Here is a 16634-nt window from a genome sequence, read left to right as displayed (position 1 = left end):
TTCCAGTGAGGGTATTTGGCATCTTTGTCAAAGCTGAGGTGGCTGAGTGTGTCTGCAGTTGTTTCTGTATCTTCTAATCTGTTCCACTGGTCCTCAGGTCCATTTCTTTGCCAGTACCATGCTGCTTTTATCACAGTAGCTTTGTAGTATAGTTACAGGTTGGGGATTGTGATACCCCCTGCCATGTCTCTGTTACCTAGAATTGCTTTTGCTATTCTGGGTCTCTTCTTGTTCCAAATGAATTTTTGGATTGTTTTCTCGAGGCCTATGAAGTATGCTGCTGGGATCTCAATTGGAATTGCATTAAATCTAGATAGCAGTTTTGGAAGTATGGCCATTTTCACTATATTAATCCTTCCTACCCAGGAGCAGGGGATGTCTGTCCATTTTCTGGTATCATCTTCAACCTCTCTTTTCAGAGTGCCATAGTTTTCAGAGAAGAGGTCTTTGATTTCTTTCATTAGGGTGATTCCTAGGTATTTCAGTTTTTTGGATGCTATTGTGAAAGGAATTATTTGCCCTATTTCTCTCTCAGTGAGTCTGTCATTTGTGTAGAGGAAAGTTATTGATTTTTGTGTGTTGACCTTGTAACCAGTTACTTGACTGAATTTGGTGATTAAGTCTAGAAGACTTTTGGTGGAGTTCTTGGGGTCTTCTATATAGAGTATCATGTCATCTGCAAATAATGACAATTTGACTTCTTCATTTCCTATCTTTATTCCTTTTATTTCTTTCTCTTGTCTAATTGCCATGGCTAATGTTTCCAGAACTATGTTGAACAAGAGTGGTGATAGTGGACATCCTTGTCTTGTTCCTGATTTTAGTGTGAAGGATTTCAGTTTTTGACCATTTAGTATGATATTGGCTGTTGGTTTTTCATAGATGACTTCTATCAGTTTGAGGTAGAGACCATCTATTCCAATTTTTTGTAGGGTTTTTATCATAAATGCATGTTGGATTTTGTCAAATGCTTTTTCTGTGTTTATGGAGATAATCATATGGTTTTTGTCCTTGGCTCTATTGATATAGTGTGTTATATAGATTGATTTGCGTATATTAAACCATCCCTGCATCCCTGGGATGAATCCCACTTGATCAGGGTGTATAATCTTCTTGATGATCTTCTGCATTCTGTTTGCCAGTATCTTATTAAGGATTTTTGCATCTATGTTCATTAGTGAGATTGGCCTATAGTTCTCTTATTCGGTTGGGTTTTTCTCTGCTTTGGGGATCAAGGTGATGCTTGCTTCCAGGAATGAATTTGGGAGTATTGCTTCCCTTTCAATTTCATTGAAGAGTTTAAACAGTAGTGGCAGCAGTTCCTCTCTAAATGTCTTGTAGAATTCAGCAGTGAAGCCATCAGGGCCCAGGCTTTTCTTAGTTGATAAGTTTTTAATTACATTTTCAATTTCATTGGTTGATATTGGGTTGTTCAGAATTTTTAGGTCTTCTTTGTACAACTTTGGTAATTCATATGTATCTAGGAATCTGTCCATTTCTTCTGTGTTGTCCGTCTTATTGGCGTATAGGTTCTGGAAGTAGGTATTGATGATCCTCTGGTTTTCTGCTGGGTCTGTTGTATTTCACCCTTTTCATTCCTAATTGCATGGATTTGGGCCTTTTCTTTCCTTTTTTTGACAAGGTTGGCTAAGGGTTTGTCAATTTTGTTGATTCTTTCAAAGAACCAACTCTTGGCTTCATTGATTTCTTGTATCGTTCTCTTAGTCTCCATTGCATTGATTTCTCCTCTGATCTTTATAATTTCCTCCCTTGTATGAGCTTTGGGGTTGTCCTGCTTTTCTTTTTCTAGAAGCTTGAGGTTCAACATCAGGTTGTTTAACTGGGCTCATTCTGTTTTCCTAATATGAGATTTCACTGCTATGAATTTCCCTCGTAAGACTGCTTTCATTGTGTCCCACAGATTCTGATATGTTGTATTGTCATTGTCATTTAATTGAAGGAGCTGTCTGATTTCTTCTTTAATTTCCTCTGTGACCCATTGGTTATTCAGAAGTGTGTTGTTCAATTTCCACGTGTTTATGAAATTTTTTGAGTTTCTTTTGCTATGGATCTCCAATTTCATCACACTATGGTCTGATAATATACAGGGGATAACTTCAATTCCTTTGCACTTCCTTGAACATGTTCTATGTGTGAGTATGTGGTCTATTTTTGAGAATGACCCATGTACAGCTGAGAAGAATGTGTATTCTGATTTTGTGTGGTGGAAGACTCTGTAAACATGTTAAGTTCATTTATTCAGGAGTTCGATTGAGTTCTAGTATTTCATTACTTATTTTTAGTCTATTTGATCTATCTATTTGTGACAGTGGGGTGTTGAGGTCCCCCACTACAATTGTGTTAGTGCATATATGACTTTTCATGTCCATTAGTATTTGTTTTATATAGTTGGGCACACTAGTGTTTGGTGCATAGATATTTATGATTGTCATCTCTTTCTCTTGGATTCTTCCCTTTTATAAGGCTGTAGTGTCCTTCTTTGTCTCTCTTAATCAGTGTGGGTTTGAAATCTACTTGATCTGCCAAGAGGATAGCTACTCCTGCTTTTTTTCGGGTTCCTGTTGCATGCAGTATTGTTTTCCACTCTTTAACTTTCAGTCTATGAGTTTTCTTTTGAATGAAGTGTGTTTCTTGTATGCAGCATATTGTTGGATTTTGCTTCTTGACCCATTCTGCCAGTCTATGTCTTTTGATTGTTGAATTGAGACCATTAACATTGATGGTTATAACTGAAACATATTGACTTGTCATTGCCATGACTTTTTCTTTTTGTTTGGTTCTCCCCCTTTACATTTAATTTCTTGTCATGCCAGATGGGTTCATTCTGCTTTGCTTCCTGGGGTTGTGATCTTCAATGTCTGTTCCTAGGATATTGTGTAAAATTCTTTGGAGTGCTGGTTTGGTATTCATGAAGTTCCTAAGGTGCTCTCTGTCATGAAAGTATCTTATTTCCCCATCCATTTTGAAAGATAGTTTTGCAGGGTACATCAATCTGGGTTGGAGGCTGTTTTCTTTTAGGGCTTGGAATATGTCACTCCAAGCTCTTCTTGCCTTGATGGTTTGTGTTGAGAAGTCTGCTGTGATTCTGATGGGCTTTCCTTTGTATGTGATTTGTTTCTTTTCTCTAACTGCTTGTAGAACTTTGTTCTTCTGTTGTGTTTCTGGAATCTTAACAATTATATGCCTATGTGTAGATTTTTTTTTTGATCAAGACTATTTGGAGTCTATATGCCTTGCTTATCTGTATGTCAAGCTCTTTTCCCCTGCTTGGGAAGTTTTCTGCCATTATTTCTGTGAAGAGATTTTTATGTCATCTCCACTCCTGTTTCTTCATTGACTCCAATTAGTCTTATGTTATTCTTCTTGGCATCATCTAGCAGCTGCTGAATTGATTTCTCATGTTCCCTTATAATTTTGAAGCAATTTTTCTTTTCCTGGTCACTAATTGCAATCTTATCTTCTATATGTGAAATTCTGTCCTCACATTGGCTCATTCTGCTGCGTAGACTTTCAATGGAGTTTTTCATGTCCTGGAAATCTATTTGCATCTGTTTTATGGATTCCATTTGTTTCTTATGTTGGGATTCCATCATGTTCCTGAGCTCCTCTCTAGATTTATTAATCATGTCTTGCTCTAGGGGCACAATTTCGCCTGTTATCTGAGAAATTATTTCTGATTTCATTTTTTCCAGATTCCCTTTTGTTGCCAGTTCAGTGGGCCCGGGTGGTTGAGTATCAGAGTGTTCCATCTCATTTCCCTTTGGGGTTGCTGTAGGTGATCTGGAAGTCTGGTTTTGAGACTTATTTACATGTTTTCTCATTTCGACTGGGGTGGGGGTCTGTCAGCACCTTCATGGATTACCTCCTCTGAGCTGGGAGAGGTGGGACAGGGGCTGGGAGCAGCGGTACGGATGGTGGCCCAAAAGCCCTTTGCTGTGGGCTGGGAGCAGTGGGAGGGATGGTGGCTGGGAAGCCCCTTCCTCTGGACCAGGAGCAGTGGGATGACGGCTCAGATGCCCCTTCCTCTGGGCCAGGAGCAGCTGGACAGAAGGTGGCCCAAAAGCCCTTTCCTCTGGGCTGGGAGCAGCAGGAGGGATGGTGACTGGGAAGCCCCTTCCTCTGGACCAGGAGCATTGAGATGGTGGCTCAGAAGCCCCTACCTCTGGGCCGGGAGCAGCGGGACTCAGTACCTTGATCTGGTGGTCTGGTGTCCTCTGTGTCTTTGTAGTGTGGAACCAGGTGGCTGCCTGTCTGCAGCGGGGTGATTCAGCATGTTCTGCAGGACTGGGTACCTCGGTAGGGTGTGGGCAGACCTGCCTGTCTGCAGCCATTTCAGGTTTTTTTATGAATGGATATTGGAGTTTGACAGTCTTTTTCTATGTCTACTGAGGGGCTCATGTGATTTTTATCCTTGTTTCTGTTTATGTGATGGATTACGTTTATTAATTTGCATATGTTGAAACATTCTGGAATTTTGGGATGAAGCCTACTTGGTTATGATTCATGATCTTTTTGATGATTTATTTAATTCTGCTTGCTAGTATCTTGTTAAGGATTTTTGCATCTATTTTCATTGGAGAGATTAGCTTGTAGTTGTCTTTTTTTTTTTTAATTGGATTCTTGTCTGATTTTGGAATTAGGGTAAGGCTTACTTCTTTCCCTTTCAGTTTCATTTAAGAGTTTGAAGAGTATTGGTGTTAGATCTCCCCCAAAGATCTTGTAGAATTTGGTAGTGAATCCATCAGATTCTGAGCTTTTCTGAGTTGGTAGTTTTCTTTTTTTAATTATGGTTTCAATTTCATTGCCTGTTACTTCATTGCCTGTTATTTCAGGTTTTTAAGTGATATTGGTTCAGTTTTAGTAATTTATATGTATTTAAGAATCTTTCCATTCTTCTGATTTCTGCAGTTTACTGGCATACAGGTTTATGTAGTTGTTGTAATAATCTTCAGGACTTTGGTGGTGTCTGTTGTCATCTCTCCTTTTTAATACTGACTTCATTGAATAGAAAGGGGTTTTGAGGAATGGAACATGAAAAAAAGTAGAATTTGAAAAATTAAGTGATGGAAGATGAGAGGAAGGGATATAAGTGAAATAAAGGATGCTAATAAGAAGTAAGAGGAAATTAGTAGTACTGGATAAAAGTTAACAGAAAAACCAACAAGAAAAATGAGACGGAAGAAATAGAGAGTGAGCTAAAGGAAAAAAGAAAAAAAATACCAATGGGACATATTACAAGAGGGAGCATGAGAAAAGAAGAAGAAAGGAAAGAGAAACAAACAAGGATGGAATCAAACAAATAAAGAGAATAATAATTAAAAAGGAAAATAGGAGACAAAACTCCAAAGACCACCACCAAAAAAATAAAAAGACAATAGTGGAGGGAAAAAACTGGGTCAAAAGAAAAAAAATTGTCTGTATTTCCTCATGGGTGGTTTCCTTCCAGATCCTGCAGTGTTTAGAATACAGGAAGTCACAGTCTCTACATCCGACTTTATAGCCTGTGAGTTTGTCAGGTGATCCCTCTGCTTAGGGGTTCCCTTTTCTGTAATCCACAGACTGGCAACAGTGCCAGCCAAGATGCTTTTCCACTCATTTTGGTACACAGGTGAGCGGTCAGACTGCTAATCTGTGCTGTGTGTAGGCAGTAGGGAATGGGCTCAGGCAGACCACTGGACTCACTGCCATCACCTTCAGATCCAGCAACCTCTGGGACTTGGCCCCCCACTGCAGAATGCAGGCCCTATGTCCTTGCTGAGCTTCCTGATCTTGAACTTCTCAGAGGCTCTCAAGGGTTCTGTGTCTAGCCCTTAGCCTCTTTCCATCAGTCTCCTTCATCAGTGGCTTCTTCTCTCACCCAGTCTCTGTGATAGGGTAACACTTCAGTCCTGGAGCGAAACTGTAGTAAAGGTGTTCAGTGGCTCAGTGCCACATGATCAACCCCTTCCTAAAATTGTGCCTGGGAATATGGTGGCTGCTGCTGCATTTCTTCTTCAACTCTATCTTGCCATGGAGAAGTCAATCTTGGTATAAAAGCCTGTGATTTTATTTTTTTAAGTTTACACTAGCTGTGGGCTTTTCTTAGGGCTGGTGCTGATGGCCACCCATTATTTCTCCCTGTAGCAGCCAGTACTTCTGAGCTTTACTCTGGGGAATTATCTTTCTTTTCCAATCAAGTAAGTTCTTTGGTATTTGGCTCTGCAGCCTTGTGCTTAGGGGAACCAAGGTGCAGAGCTAGCTAAGAGTTGGCAGTTTGATGTTAGAGGTGAGAAGGGTTGTCCTCTCATGGTGTGGCAGCAGGTAGAGCTGTCCTCACATGGCACAGTGGTGGGTGGGGAGGTCCTTGTGTGCTGTGGTATTGGGTGGGGCTGATAGCCATTGTTTCTAGAATATAGTGGAATCTCAGTGTTGTTTTAATTTTCATTTCTCTAGTAGCCAGAGAGATTGAGCTTTTTTTCCTGTATCTATTGGCCACTTGTACTTCTTCTACAAAATGTCTCTTCATTTCAGTTGCCCATTTTTGGATTGGGTCTTTTATTTTTGAGGGGCTCTGATTTTTTGAATTCTTTTTATATTCTAGATATTATTTCTCTGTAACAGGAGTAGTTAGCAAAAATTTATCTCTTTACTGATTGTTTCCTTTGCTGTGAGGAAGTTTTAAAATTTTATATAATCTCATTTTATGATTCTTGATGATATTTTTTCTGCAATTTGGATTCTGTTTAGAAAGTCCATTCCTGTGCTATGTCAAGAGTTTTAGCTATTTTATCTTCTTGCAAATTGTTTCTGTTCTAAACTTATGTAATTGATCAATTTTGATTTTATTTTGGTGCATGGTGATAGCTGTGGGTCTAGATTCAATCTTCTGTGTGTGTGTGTAACCAGTTTTCCAACTACGATTTGGTAAAGAGATTGTCTTTCCTCCAGAGTATGCATTTGGCTCCTTTGTCAAAGATCAAATGACTTAATGTGACTGAAGTGGTTTCTGCATCCACTGTTCTGTTCCATGATCTGTATGTCTGGTTTTTTTTAATTAACTTTATTGGTACATTTTAGGCATACATTATGTTCACATTCATCATTGGGAAGTTGTACCTGTACATGATATATCTGAGCTCTTGTTTCTTCCCATTCCCTTTTCTTCCCTTCCACCCCTCCACCCCTCCCTATTTACAAAAGCCTTGTTTCTGTTTTTTCCTTCTTTTTAAATATTTTTTCTCTCTCTTCTTTCCTTTCCCCCAACTCCCCTACTTCTCCTTCCCCTTTTGAACCTTTGCTTCCTATTTCACATTATCTATTATACATTTTGATCCACATTTACACTTTCAGTTTCTCACACCAGAGAGACAATTTGGTATTTACATGTATGTCCTATTTATTTCACTTAAGAGTATGACCTCAATATGCATCCATTTAGCTATAAATATCTCTAGTTTATCATTCTTTATGGCTGAGTAGTAGCATGTCTGTTTTTGTTCTAGTACTATGCTGTGTTCATCACTGTAACTTTGTAATATAACTTGAAATCTGGGCTTGTGATGCCTCCTGCTTTGCTTTTGTTGCCTAGGATTACATTTGTTATTCTTGGTCTCTTCTTGTTATATATTGTTTTTTTCTACTTTTGTGAGGAATAGTGTTGATACTTTAAGTTGAATTTTATTAAATCAGTTTTGGTACTATGGCCATTTTGACAGTGTTGTGTCTGCCTATCTAGGAACAGGAAATATCCTTCCATTTTATGTCTTCTTCGATCTTCTTTTTCAGAATACTGTAGTTTTCATTACAGAGGTCTTTCACTTGCTTTGTTAGGTTAATTCTTAAGTATCTAATACTACATTTCTTTATGCTATTGGGAATGGTATTGTTTTCACAATTTCTCAGTGAGTTTATTGCTGATATAGAAGAACACTGTTGAGTTTTGTGTGTTAATTTCATATCTTGCTACATTACTGAATTTGATTTTTAATTCTAGGACTCTTTTGGTGAAATTTTTTGTTTTCTTGAATGTAAAGGATTATGTTATCTGCAAATTATGTTAATTTGATTTCTTCCTTTCCTATAATATCCCTTTTATCCCTTTCTCTTGCCTGATGGCTTTGGTTAGTTTGCAGTACTATATTGAACAGGAGTGGTGATAGTGGAAATCTTTGTCTTTTTTGTCATTTTAGAGGGGAAGCTTTTCTTCATTTAACATGATGCTGAAAGGTTTGTCATAAATTACTTTTGTGTGATAGAGATAAAGTCCTTGTATATCTATTTTATTCAGTGTTTTTGTCATGATGGATGTTGGATATTGTCAGAGGCTTTTCTTGTATCTATTGAAATGATCATGCGATTTTTGTCCTTGTTTCTCTTTATGTGGTCTGTTACATTTATTGATTTGTGTATGTTGGACCATGCTTGCATCCCTGGGATGAAGCCTACTTGGTCATGGTGTATGATCTTTTTGATGATTTGTTGCATTTTGTTTGCCAGTATCTTTCTGAGGATTTTTTGTGCATATATTCATTAAAGAGATTGACCTGTAGTTTTCTTTTTTAGTTCAGTCTTTGTCTGGTTTGGAAACAGGGTAATGCTAGCTTTCAGGAAATATTCTGGAAGTCCTCCTTCCCTTTCAGTTTCATGGAAGAGTTTGTGGAGTATTGGAATTATATCTTCCATGAAGTTCTTGTAGAATTCAGTGATCAATCCATCATGTCCTGGGGCTATTCTTAATTGGTGGATTATTTTTATTACTGCCTCAAATTTATTGCCTGCTGTTGGTCTGTTTGGGTTTTCTTTTTAATATTTTCTTGGTTTAGTTTTGTGATTCATATATGTCTAGGAATCTCCATATTTCTTCTAGAATCTCTGATTTCTTTGAGCAGAAGTTTTCATAGTAGGTCAAATGACCTGGATTTGGAGATTTTCAGTTGTCATTTTGTTTTTTTTAATTTCTAATTGCATTGATTTGGATCTTTTTTTTTTTTTTGGTAAGATTAGCTAAGTGTTTTTCCTTTTGTTCTTTAACAGAATCAACTTTTTGATTTTTGATTCTTTTTTTTTAGTCTTAATTTCATTAATTTCTGCTCTGATCTTTATGATTTCATTTCTTGTATTAGGTTTGGGTTTGGAGTATTCTTGGGTTTTTAGGACCTTGAAGTGCATCATTAGGTCATTTATTTGAGCTCATTCTGTTTTTCTAATGGGAATATTATTCATAGCAACTAACCTCCCTACTAGGACTGCTTTCATTGTGTTCTATAGAATCTGGTATGCTTTACTATCATTATTATTTGCTTCTAGGAATTGTTTAATTTCACCCTGATTTCTTCTGTGACCTGTTGAGTATTCAGGAGTAAATTATTTAATACCCATGTATTTGTAAAATTTCCATTGTTTCATTTACTAGTTATTTCTAGTTTCATTACAGTATGACCTGAAAGTATACTTGGGATAATTTCAATTCTTTGGTATTTATTTGGGCAAGCTCTATGGACTACTATGTGGTCTATCTGAGAAGAATGTGTATTCTGTTGTAGCAGATTAGAATACTCTATAGATACCTATTAAGTCCATCTATTCAAAGCTGTTGTTCAACTCTGATATTTTTTGTTGACTTTTTTGTGTAGTTGATATTCCTCACTATCATTGTGCTGTGTTTATTTGCTCATTTATTTCTAGTAGTGTTTGTTTTATGAAGTTGTGTGTACAAATATTTGATGTATATATATTTGCAATTGTTTTCTCCTCCTGCTGAATAGTTACCTTAACTAATAAGTAGTGACTTTCTTTCATTGCTATGGTCAATTTTAGCTTGAAGTCCACTTTGCCTGTGAAGAAGATTGCTTTTTGTGGTGCCTGATTCATGGAGTATTGTTCTCCATTCTTTGATTCTTAGTCTATGAATTTCTTATTGGATTAGCTATGTTTCTTTTACCTTTGGGTACTTTCCATCCTGTCCGTTAATCTGCATTTTCTTTGGGGAGTTTCAGTGGTTTACATTGAGAGTTATTACTGAAAGGTACTGACTTATTCCTGTTATCATCGCATTATTTTCTGTTATGTGTTCCTTTCTTCTCTCTGTCTGTCTGTCTGTCTATCTGTCTCTGTCTTCTCTCTCTCCTGCTCACTCTGCTTGATGCATTCATTCCAACAGGCTTTTGACATTTTTGGCCTATCTCTCTATCCAGGACTTTTTTTTTTGAATGCTAGTTTGATGTTCATGAATTCCATAAGTTGCTCTTGGTCATGGAGTATCTTATTTCTCCATCAATTTTGAAAAATATTTTTGCAGGTAAATTAGTCTGGGTTGAAAGTTATTTTCTTTTGGGAGGCTTGAAACATTTCACTCTAAGCTCTCTTGACCTTCAAAGTTTATGATGAAAAAGTCTGGCAAAATCCTAATGGGTTTTCCTTTATAAGTGATTTATTTGGTTTTCTCTGACAGCTTTTAAGATTCTGTGCCTTTGTTGGACTTCTGAGATTTTGATTAGGATGTTGCCTTAGTTACTTTCTTATTGCTGAGACAAAATACCTGACACCCACATGTTAAAGGAGGAAAGGTTTATTTTGACTTACAGCCTGTAGCAGTTTGAGTTCATAGTCAGCTAGTTCCATGTCAGGGCAGCATGGCAGAGGAGAAATTGTCTATGGCAGAGCAGGAAGAAGGCAGCAGGCAAGACTCCCTTTCCCTTTTTGCCCATCCAGGCCACAGTCCTTTTGGGTGGTGCCAGCCACACCCAGGTTAAGTCTTCCCATTACCTACACCCAGAACTATACAAAAACAAATCAGACAGATTTAGTGATTACACACCCTTACACCAAGTTCACACACTCTAGATCCAGCCACCTGGAAAAGCCCGACCTATGAGTGCACAAGACTTTGGGGGAACATCTAGATACAAGCTGTAACATTCCATCTTGGCCCCCAAAAGACTCATGTGTATCCCTTTATGCAAAAAGCTTTTAGTCTGCTTCTAAGATTTGCTCAATCTATTCAGTATTGATAAAATGTCCAAGTCCAAATTCTCCTCTGAGATTTAAGGCAAGTTCTTAACTACGAGCTCTTGTACAAATGAAAAAAAGTTAAATACTTCCAACATACAATGGCACAAGATAAACATTTCCATTCCCAAAAGTAGAAATTGGGGGATAGAAAGGAATGAGACCATACAAGACCAAATCCATCAGGGAAAACATTAAGGCCTGTGGTTCCATGACCATCATCTGGGGTAATCTGTGGCAAGATGTGAACTCCAAAGGGCATGGGTGGCTCCAGTCCTATGGCACTGCCAGTGCTTGTAGTCCTCATGGCTTCTTTCTTGGGCTGGCTCCCCTCGCTCACTCTTCGTAGTTTTCTTCAGATGATCTACATTCCTGGTTCTTGTCTTCTCCAACCTTTTGGAGTTTCCACTGCACTTTCAGCTTTATACACACAGCTTCACACACTGCCTTCTCAGGGGTACACTGTCTGGTCTCTCAGGCCTTCTGAAATCTAGATATAAACCTTCCTGACCCTACCACTCTTGCATTCTGCATGTACCTAAAACCAGCACCATGAGGATAATGCTAAGATCTACTGCGAGTGCAGCAGTAGCCAGGCTTCCTTTCATTGCTGTGGTGGTCAAATGCCTTGATAGCTGAGCACTCTGAACCTGATCCCAAGGAACAACTTCCCTAGGCTGCCACCATTTTGGAAAATGGTGCTCAGGGGCTCTCTTCTCAAAGCAGCTTTCACCTTTACAATTTTGAGGCTGCAAAGGGTGGAGTCCTCCTGTTTTTTGTGATGTATTCAGGCCATCTTTCCTATTATCCTGTTCCTTCTCAGCGACCAAGTTTTCCTCTGCTGTATCTTTGCTGGCTGCAACTTTACTGGACCATTCTTTCTGGCCAAACTCAAAACTTGTAAAATCATTCTTCTTGGTCCTTTCCTCTTGTTAGATCTGGCTACAGACCCCAACAGTAGTCATGCTACTGCCTCAACATTGGACTGCCTAGAAATTTCTTCTTCCAGGTTAATTAGTCTGCTCTGCCCTTAATCTCAGTCTCAGGCATAGTCTCTGGACAAGAGCAAAATGCAGACAAATTTTCTGCCAAAGCATAACACACATGATCTGAAGTCCAAAAGCCAATGCAGACCTTGTTCCTTAACTGAAACCTCTTGAGCCTGGTCTTTACCAAATTCATTTCTATAAACATTCTGGTCTTCTGAGTTCTGACTAGAATCTTTCATCAAGTTCTACTTATAGCATTCCAGGGGTGCTTCTTCAGTCAGCATTGACAAAGCTTTCTGAACTCTTCCCACAAGCCAGTTCCCAAGGCTTCTGAACTACATGGCTAGATAAGGTCACAGCAATGACTCCCACTTCTGGTAACAAAATCTATCTTACTTCCTTCCTAATTATTGAAACAAAAATACCCAACACCCAGAAGTTAAAGGAGGAAAGGTTTTGACTCACAATATGAGAGGTTTTAGTTTATTGTCAGTTGGCTCCAAGGTGGGATGGCATTGCTGAGGGGTATTGCAGAGGAGAAATACTTCATGGCAGAGCAGGCAAGAGGAACCAAGAAAATCTCCCTTTTTCTTTATCCCATCTAGACTACAAGCCTTTTGAGTGGTGCCATCCACACCCAGGGTTTGCCTTCCCATTATCCATACTCAGAACTATGCTAACCAGTGAACGAATTTAGTGATCACACACCCTTAATCCAAGTTCACACATCCTAGATCCAACCACCTCCAAAAAGCCCTATCTATGAATGCAAGAGGCATTGGGGGAGCATCTAGATACAAGTTATAACAAATGTGTCATGGGGAGCTGCTTCTCTCATCATAATTATTTGGAGTTTTATGTGCTTTGCTTACCTGTATGTTGAGTGCTTTCCCTATACTTGGAAAGTTTTTAGCTATGATTTCTGTAAACAGATTTTTTTTATCCATATATGCTGCCTTCTATCCAGTTAGTCATAGATCAGTCTTTCATAGCATCATCACATTGTTTTTAATCTATCTCTGAATTTATGGTCCTGTGCTTCCAATCTGTCCTCAAAATCTGACACTGTCTTCACATTGGTCACAATGCAACAGAATTCTTTGTCTGTAGAATTTATGTTTGGCACCTTTTATGGACTGTATTTCCTTGTTAAATTTGTCATTTATGTTTTGAATGGTTTTGGTTAGCTCTTCTAATTTTTTATTTGACTCATCTTTAAACACATTAGTCTATTTGTTAATTCTACTATCCATTTGTTTATATCATCTATGAGCTTGCTGTGTTTCTTTGCTTCCTCTTTGATAATTTTGTGCAATTCACCTGTTTAGTGTTTTATTTCCTCTTCATTGGTGCCTTTTTGATCTGCTTTGGAGGAGTTGAGTGCCTTTGAACGCATTTTGCTGCCTTGTTTTTTCATGTTCCTATTTTCTTTTATTTATGTGTGTGCACTGAGGGTTGAGGTCAAATACAGTGAAGAGACTTTATTGTTGGAATATCTCTTTATTTAGCTTCTGTTTTCCAGTAATGTCATCTTGGCTTTATTTGTCAAGAAATATTGTCTACTTTCTCATCCTCTTCAGTTCAGTTGGGTCACTGTGTTGTAAGGAGAGAATTCCTACTGGTTATAACAGCATTCACAGATCCAAGTATACATCAGTCTTGAACATTAAAACTTGTTTTGACAATTTCACCCTATTGTCAGTGCCCCTTACAGATTATACTCTGTTGCTGTTTGTGGTTAGTTTGGGATATGGAGGGAGTTGGAAGGAAAGAGGAAAAGGAAGGGGATAAGTCAGAGTACAATGAGAGGAAGATAAGAGAAAAGTCCCTAGGTACAAAATAGGAAGCCTACCTTTGCTGGAGTTACTTTTCTAGCTGGAGTAAATGGCTAGTTTTGAGGGAGTTTGAGAGAATATTTGTAGAGACAGGAGGAGGGATGCAGGGTGGGGAAAGTGCAATTAGAGATTGATGGAAGCTGTGAGGTTGTTCGAACCTATATATTTGCTGTTTGTTTTATTTGGATTCTTTGAACACAATTCTATTATAGGTTACTCTGAGATGACCATGAATGTTACCATTCAAATTAATGCACTCATCAATTCTTATTGTCTTTTGTATATATAAAGGCACCTGCCATATATATATATATATGAATCATATGAAATCATGTATCATATGAAAGGTAGAGAAGAGAGGGAAAATGGAGATAGGGAAATGAGGAACAATGAAGAAAAAGAGGAAAGAAATAAAGTTTAAAAAGAGAAGACAGATGAAGTTAGAAAAGAAAAGATTAAAAGGAAAAACATTTAAAAATTAAAAAAATATAGTAATAAAGATACAAGCTCTGAAGAAGAAATACAAACAGAAAACCCAGAGCAGATAAACCGGCAAGGACACAAACAAAAAACCATCACACAGTTGCTATACCACAGAGTCAGGGGTCTGCACACCTCCTTCTATGGTGTAGTCACAGTATGAGTGCAGGTAGTCACGCTGGTTTCCCCTTGTAACTTGCTTAATTGCCTGCTGAGGAGCAGTGAGGGCTGTTGATCTCTCTGGACCAGCCTCCTGGCTTCAAGCCATGCTTCAGACATGGGCAGCTGCAGACTTTTGTCTCTGTTTTAAGATCTGACCACCTCACTTATTTTGGGAGGAGGAAGATGGGGTGTAGTTTGCCCCACACCTGGTTCTCTGTCAGCTTCTGCCACAGGCCTCCTACTCCTTCTCCCTTCCCTGCAGGGCAAATCCTACAGTTGTCTCCATAGTCTCTCTCTCCTTCTGCCCTCTGTACATTACCAGGTGCCCTCTGACCAGATGCTGCTTTCTGTTCTTTGGCCCTTAGATATTATCTAACCCTGGTTCCTCTCTCAAGAGCTCTGCTTTCTGACGGTGGACTTGGTGCAGCTTCTGGGCTTGGCAGAAGGCCTTCTCTGCCTGCATGGGACAGTGGGCAGTGGGCAGTGGGTAGGATTTCACACTGTCACAGATCTTTCTAGTGTTTGAAGAAACTATAGGAAAGTGCCTGCTCTGGTCCAGCTTTGCTGAATCTTTCCTACTCCTCCTATGTTCCAAGGATGGGATCTGTACTCCCTACCAGCAAGTTCTGCAAGGCCTCATGGTGTTCGGCCTCTCTCTGCATAAGGTGGTGAGCCTCCCTTGTTGATGCTGAAGAGAGGGTGATGGGCATGAGGCTACAGGAACACAGTGTTTTCTGGTGTTTGGGAGGGTGGTGGGGGAGAGATTGCCCATTTTTGTGCTGCGGGTTCTCTCTTTCTCTGCTTACAGTATATGACTTCCTTGGGGCTCTAACTGTAGTTTTAGTATCTTACCATTTAAAGTTGCTGTGACTGCAAATTCATATACCTCAAGAACTTTCTGGGTCAAAAGGTATGCCTTATGTAATCCCATGTCCATTTAAGGACTGGATACCTCATTCGTAGATCCTTCCTCACAATATCAGGGTATCATGTACATCTTGAGATTTCATGCGATAAGGCCATTATTGATTCCCACTTAGAATTAGATAAAAGCATAATGAATAATCTAGAAGGGCTTTTCAACAAAAGATAATTATATAATAGAAGGTGGTTTAAAAATAACAACAAAACTCAAACTCCAAATCTTCCTTCTAATTCATAGAGCTTTTCTCTCTTACTGCCTCTCAGCCCCACACCTGCCTGCCTACCCCTCACTGTCCTTTTGGGCATTGCAGCAAGAGCTGCTCTCTGTCCTTGGCTGATGGTACATCTGGCCTCTGTCCAGCCTCCTGAACCAGACCAGGCCTTGCTGGAGTTCAGACTCTTGATCCTTCCTTCTCAGTTTTTTTCTGTGAGACTACAAGCCAGGTCCTTTGAGTCTAACAGGAACACATAAGTTGTCGACTTGTACCACATGTACTTTGCACTTGGGTGACTCTCACAGATCAGAAATCCTCCTCAGTCTCTGGTGTTGATCTCCCTACTGCCCTGGCCAGAGCCTAGTCTTGATGGAGGTCTCCTTCTCCTGGCTCCTCTGAGGTATGGTTCTCTTTGTACCTTTGTTCACTTCTTTGACTGTTTTAACTCCTCTTGCTCAGCTTTTGTTGAAAATTCCACCATTTTCTGGTTTCAACTGTTCCCTAAGTCCCAAGTGAAAGGGATGTCTAATTCCCTCTAATCATAGCCCTTTCCTAGAGGTCATTGCTGCAGACCTGTCATCCCAAACACGAGCATATGGGAAGAGGAAACCATCTCCCCAGGACTCTGCCTCATATGTGCACCACTGCCTCCCCAGGCTCCAGATTTTGGCCCTCTTGCTGCACTGGGGACATCAGAGGGTCAGGAAGTTGTGTCTTTGCTGTCAGCAGCCTGGGGTTCACAGGATGTGCTGTGTGTGCTTTCGATGTCTGTGTTTTTCTCACTTTATTTAGCTATAATTTTTATAGTCATATAATTTCACATAGAGCATGAAGAGGTTGTATATTTCACTTGTATGAATAAAATCATGGGTTTTTTTGCATGTCTTTGTGTGGACACACATGTCATTTCTTTTGTGAAATCCTTAGGAGCAGGATTGGTGGTCATAAGCTCTGTAAGTTGAACTTGCCTGGAAATTTGCAAATAGGTTTCCAAAGGGATTTTACCACCTTAACAAGGAGAC

At 39.2% G+C, this 16634-nt stretch overlaps 1 protein-coding gene across 1 annotated transcript in view; it reads left to right on the top strand.

Moving 5' to 3' along the window:
• The window catches only part of Wdr27 (WD repeat domain 27), a 187757-nt gene that overhangs the window by 77926 nt on the left and 93197 nt on the right, over positions 1–16634 (top strand).

Source organism: Heterocephalus glaber, unplaced genomic scaffold, assembly GCF_053883595.1.
Source record: "Heterocephalus glaber isolate CG9 unplaced genomic scaffold, H.glaber_assembly_v1.0 deba00001610, whole genome shotgun sequence".
NCBI classification, from domain to species: domain Eukaryota; kingdom Metazoa; phylum Chordata; class Mammalia; order Rodentia; family Bathyergidae; genus Heterocephalus; species Heterocephalus glaber.
Note: the sequence above shows the minus strand (reverse complement) of the source record. Positions and strands in the feature narration are given on the sequence as shown.